At 36.5% G+C, this 6,000-nt stretch overlaps 1 protein-coding gene and 1 long non-coding RNA gene across 10 annotated transcripts in view; one reads left to right on the top strand and one right to left on the bottom strand.

Annotated features, from left to right (window-relative positions):
- Nucleotides 1–6,000, bottom strand: part of hoxb3a (homeobox B3a) — a 48,358-nt gene that overhangs the window by 11,152 nt on the left and 31,206 nt on the right. Inside the window, exons 1-2 of one of the 9 annotated variants that reach the window (XM_017491908.3) lie at nucleotides 2,339–2,741; nucleotides 2,160–2,237 (exon numbers count right to left, since the gene is read on the bottom strand). The exons of 3 other annotated variants lie outside the window; for them this stretch is intronic. The gene's annotated coding sequence lies outside the window, so the exon portion shown is untranslated. Of the gene's footprint in view, nucleotides 108–2,159; nucleotides 2,742–3,177; nucleotides 3,403–6,000 lie in introns of those variants that run through there. 5 more of the 9 variants (XM_047149454.2, XM_047149459.2, XM_017491889.3 and 2 more) reach the window with 5 other exon arrangements.
- LOC124626120 (uncharacterized) lies at nucleotides 35–3,181 on the top strand. The gene is made up of 2 exons (XR_006980759.1): nucleotides 35–122; nucleotides 2,675–3,181. It is a non-coding gene; the product is annotated as an uncharacterized LOC124626120 (long non-coding RNA).

Here is a 6,000-nt window from a genome sequence, read left to right as displayed (position 1 = left end):
TTGGTTTCTTACACCCACGTACATAGCCTCATATAGTATACATGCCCGAATTATAATTAACTTTCATTCGAGCACTGCCTTCCCAAAATGCTCGGTTCGATCCCCACGGAACTTCAAGAAACGTAAGCTATAAGCATGAGTATTCGTTACATGTGCTGTGTCGATTTACTTATTTTTTACTTGTGCATTATAGCATACTTTTTCATAGAGAAATCTCACTTTCTCTTATTACATGAACTTGATTTTGATGTTCCCTGCATCTGCATATATATATATATATATATATATATATATATATATATATATATATATATATATATATATATATATATATATATATACATGTGTGTGTGTGTGTGTGTGTGTGTGTGTGTGTGTGTGTGTGTGTGTGTGTGTGTGTGTGTGTGTTACGAATATAATTACTATAGAGATGGCCTATGACAACCTCGTTTACAAGTGCTTTACTTAGTTTGCGGTACCACTAAAATCCATGGCTTTTTTGTAGAATAAGTTAATTTTTAAAGACCAACAAGACTCAGGATGGGTAATATTTAACTTGGTCTCAATAGAAAAGCACAAAGAGGACGATTGGAGGAATCTGGGTCAACATAGTCTCATGGCCTCTGGACTTGAAAAGTGCCAGTTCCACGAAATATGACAAACGACTCAGGAGGCCTCGACTTCATGTGCTAGTTGTCGTATTGACACCTTGCCTTTCTACAATACAATCTTAGATTATAGTGAATAAAATAACGTCAGTGTTTAAGGCACTGAAATGAATTTGCCCATTTTAAATAAACTCAGCCATATATTTGAATAAACAAGCATGTGGTAGCTACTGAATGAGCATTAAGGTTGTGTGCCACTGCAAACAAAAACTGCTTCCCGTAAGTAAGTCACCAAAATTGTGTGCGTGTGTTTGGGGCAGGGGGGATAAGTATATTTGCTACTACTTCTTTGCTACATCAAGTATAAATATATGACATTACGGAATATGACAGATATTCCACTCTAGTTATCCTAACATTATCTCTGTTTCTGGTGGCCTGTCCGTGATTAAAATCAATTAAATCACAGGGAAATACAGCTTTGTGGATTTTACTGAACACGTTATTTACAGTGCATAAAGTGTTAGATCACAGTATAATTTTCATGTCTCGCTACCCACTGTTATTAGCAAAACAATGCGTGGAATTTGGTGTAAGGATCTCAGAATGTTTAGCATGTTTTCCTCAGAATGACGTTTATAACGGGGAAAAAGATTAGCAAGTCAATCAAAATATAAGTTGAACGTGTGTATGCGAGGCATACGACTTTAAACCGTAAGACATTCGATGTTCTCATTTCATGAATCTAATTAGTACCGAACTAAAGGAGTACCTTCCACAGTTAAAGTAAGTTAAGTAAGCCTAGTTGGCAAGTTGACTTTGACTGGAGTAAAACGTCATAATGTATATTACCTGAAGAAATATGTTCTGCAGTTAAAGAACAAAAATGTAACACATTTTTAATAAAATTGTTGTATCACATTCCTTGTAGTCAGTTGTACGAAGGAGCAACATGTGTCCGCGAATTTGAGAGGGATACTGTCGTATCCTCAGAAATAACGGTAAGATATTATGGACAACTGTGAAAGCATGAAATACACAGATTTAAAATCCTATTAATAAACACCTGATGTGAAGACAAGTCAAAGACATTTAGTTTTATTTCTTCATAAAGCCCACGTTCACATACGCAAGTTATGGAAAACTAAATGGAGACCTTAAGTTTCAATATATTAATCCACCTAGAGGCCACATTTCAATTATTAGCTATCGCTTTGTTAAGTCAGACTGCTGTAAATTTCAGGAAGGACAGTTATTTCACACATAGCAATATAAAATCCTAATAAAACAAGAGAACAAATAGTGATCATAAGGTGTGCATTTTGGGATTCCTGTAGCATAAATAAGGGGTGGGGGGCATGAATCTAAACTGGGAGCTGCTTGAGTAAGCAATCTTTTTTTCGGGTCATAAATCACTAACGCATGCCTCTTCTTCCAAACTTTTATAAGGTGGTGTAAAGTGTAAAGAAACTTATTTGAAAGGCAAGATACAAGTAAGGGTAAAAAGACGCTAAGAGCACGGAAAGGCAACCTTAAGCTTTGCTCAGTTACCTATTTGAAGGCATCTATCGTCAGCCGTTTGAAAACAAAAGGTTTTCGAGCCTGGGCACACCCAGGGATGGCTCCAGCCTGAGACACACAACGGATAATTAATGACTTGTCGGCAGAGGAGCTCAGGACACTAGGAAGAATCCAGGCATGTGGTGTCAGTTGGAGCTTGCAAACCTTACCTGACTTCCAGCATTCCTCCAATCTCTTCAACGAAAATTGCCCTGGCTTTGGAATATTTGTTCAAGACGCCCATGGAACAGATGAACAAGCCACGGAGTGTATTTTTCCGCAACAGTTTCTGAGGGTTTAGGACGGCGCGAACGAAAGCTTAGCCTTCTTGTACTAAAAGTCATACGAATTATTTAAGAAGTATTTTACAAAGTATATAAATTCGACAGTTGGTATAGTGGAAAAAATCGCGCGTCTTTGGCCAGAGATGTTGCTAAAACGTGCAAGCTACTTAGACGTCCTAAGATGAATGATCTTTAGTGCACCAGTTTTTTCACTATCTGCAGAATTCCGGACTCCAGTTCTCGGCGTGTGTTTCGTCAGAGACAGCAGTAACCAGCAGGCGAAAGATTCCACCTCTACCGTCTAGCTGCCTTTCTGCTTCTCGCTGCCTGCGCAAGCAGCGTGGATTGACACGGTGAACTAGTGAACCAGTGGATTGACAGAACACACAGGGTGGAGAAGACATCCTCTGCCCAATAGGGAACTGCACTGCTCCTGGGCCAACACATGGGACATATGGTCATTGCAACCTGGGGGCTTCAGCATGGCGAGCACAACTAGTCTCTTTCGGATAGCCGGTAGATTTTCTGAAAACAACAGACATTCTCTGATGGAAGCCGAGTACTAACTGCATGCTAAGAAATAGGACAAAGGTCTTTTTTTTCATAGATATGTTAATATCTGACAAACACTGGGTTGCGTACTGCGTTCTGTAAGTCTTAAAATTTAGCATTTTGCAAATTTAAACAAATTATATGTTAAAAATTCGGAAGGTAAGCAAATGTACTTGGCCTTGCTCCTTGAATGCGATGAGTGCTGGGTCGTATAATACTCGAGATAAGAAAAAAAACAACCACGCGAAGTCTCTCTCTCTCTCTCTCTCTCTCTCTCTCTCTCTCTCTCTCACACACACACACACACACACACACACACACACACACACACGCGCGAATAATTGAAAGTGAGAAAAGAGACAAAGAGAAAAGCTCACCTATCTCCCCTTAAAAGTGTGATGATAGTAAACGTGCTATTTCGAGACGCCACAAGAAACAGTCTGTTCCTCCGAACATTCCAGGTAATGTTTTCTTAGCTCGCTGACCCCGATCTAGAACTTAGTAAAAAAAAAAAAAAACCCTCCGCACTGGCTCTGAAAATCTTTTCTTTCATTTCTTCACTTCATGCAATTTCGTTTTTTAACTGCTATTCTGTGCAGAACTTTATGAATTGGCGCAAGATTTGATATTAATTTATTTATAAACGTGCTGAGGGAAACACCTGGAACACCTCAAATGAGTCAGTGCTCAGGAAGTTTTATCGTATAAGGTTTGCCACACAGTTAACAAAGTGTCGCTTCTTTCCAAGCACAAATCCTATTTTAAAAACAAACTATAATTGACCATTACCACTAAGCTAATAAATGCCTCATATAAAAGCACACGTAAGTCAAGTAAAAGCGTCTCTGTTCCGCAGAATGTTTGTGTGGTGTTGGTAAATATTTTTCTTTAGATTAATTTGGACAAAGATCAATTGCGGAAAAATACATAGAACTGCAGTTTCTCTGGTGTCTATTTAGTAATATATTTTGATATTGTCACATTTTGGTCTGCCATTTTTGACACGCATTTGGCTATATGCATGATAGTTGTTTTTGTTTTAATACTAATAAATAACCTTAGTTTAAAAATATATTATGTCTTGCACTTCCTATCTGATTTTATTTGAATCTGAGCCGAAATATGGCGAATTTGTATATATGCATGTACATTTATACACAGAGTAGCCAAATGCTTTCGTCTACGTTTAGGTTTTACAGCCATAATTCTTGAGTCGTTGCTTACTTTTCTGCTTTTTTTTAACCTTTGAAAAAAAAGGTTTGTCCGTCATCAAAAACCATAGTAACAACAACAACAATACTACTACTACTACTACTACTACTACTACTACTACTACTAATAATAATAATAATAATAATAATAATAATAATAATAATAATAATAATAATAATAATGTATCGTAAATTTATAGTAAGAGCACGTTTAAATGATTGCACAAATACATGAATATAACTGCTCCTTATTAGTTAACGTAATTTTGAATACCTAACCAATCGCCTGTTACAAAGGACATTTCAGATACGAGATATGCGCTTCTTGAACTCCTGAAAGAAATGTGTCCGAAGGACCCCATAAGTATCCTCAATAATGAGCTTGGGATATACTTTTTGACACTCGGCCCGGCAACAAGAAATGCTTCCGGTATTATATATTTGAAAGTATTCATCCTTTGCAACTGCACTCATTAATATTTGTTAACAGCCACATAGTCCTCTAATTTTGCTACAAAAAGGTTTCTACGACAAAGATGAAGTGGCGAAACAAACAGGCAATAATAACAATTAGAGGAGTATTGCTACTCTGATTTTAGTAAGAATAATTTAAAATATAATAATAATAATAATAATAATAATAATAATAATAATAATAATAATGTTAGAGAATTCTTATTTTTGTTGTTGTTGTTGTTATTATTATTATTATTATTATTATTATTATTATTATTATTATTATTATTATTATTATTAATATTATTGTCATCATCATCATCATCATCATCCTCATCAACGTGTTCGAAATATGCATGATGTCCTACAATGTCCTAACCATGGTTTATTCCCAACAAAGCTCTGACCCTGACCAGGATAAGGTGATTATTGAAGACAAATGAATAAATTAATTATTATTAAATCGGTTGTTAGACTGTTAACAACAGTATGTATTTATGATACTCATTGTGCATTGTGTTGTACAAACGTGTGAAGTTTGGATTATAGCATATGATCATGAATAAAATTTTTATGAAATTATTTGTTTTTAAAATAAAATGACCCATTTTGTTTGAAACCCTGCGCCTCAGTACGCACGTGCACCTCACAATTATTTCACTCTCAACGAAAATGTACACGTCATAAACGATGTTATGGGTAGTGCAAACAAACCTCCTCATTTGTGTAGGCTAGCTACAGACCTACTCTATTTCTTTCAGCATGATAACCACTATGGAAGACACTATTCTTTCCTCTTCTGATTACTCACACAACGGTGACTAAAGCATGTCCCAGTGTCGTCTTTTTATTCCGTAATGGAAGCGGAATTACATATATATATAATTAAAAAATATATTAAGCTAGTTTGTGAGTTACCTTAAGAACATCCAAATCTGTGGCCTGGCTGTTTTTCCCATCAGAGCGTTACTAGTCACCTTTTCTAAGTTTGAATCCAAGTTAAGTTTTTTAATGTTCTGGCAAAAAACGGCTGAAGCCCAACTGTAAGACCCCTGGCTATAAATTTACAGGCGGTCGCGATGGCTTTTATGAGATTTACATACCTACGAGGTGGTTCCCGCACTCCCAAATTTAAACACATCTTCCCTTAATTGGTAAGCTCATATGCAATAACTCAAGACCTAGAGCTACTTAACTTTCATATTAACCCTGATCCATTGCCGTGTCTCGCCCGCCATAATCACCTAGCATACAGAGCGATACGGGCAAAGTTACTACTACACAGTACCGTTTGAAAACGAAAAAGCTAGTGAGCTAAACGAGAATCCT

This window comes from Ictalurus punctatus, chromosome 2 (assembly GCF_001660625.3).
Source record: "Ictalurus punctatus breed USDA103 chromosome 2, Coco_2.0, whole genome shotgun sequence".
Lineage (NCBI taxonomy): Eukaryota > Metazoa > Chordata > Actinopteri > Siluriformes > Ictaluridae > Ictalurus > Ictalurus punctatus.
This window is presented reverse-complemented; position numbering and strand designations above follow the sequence as displayed.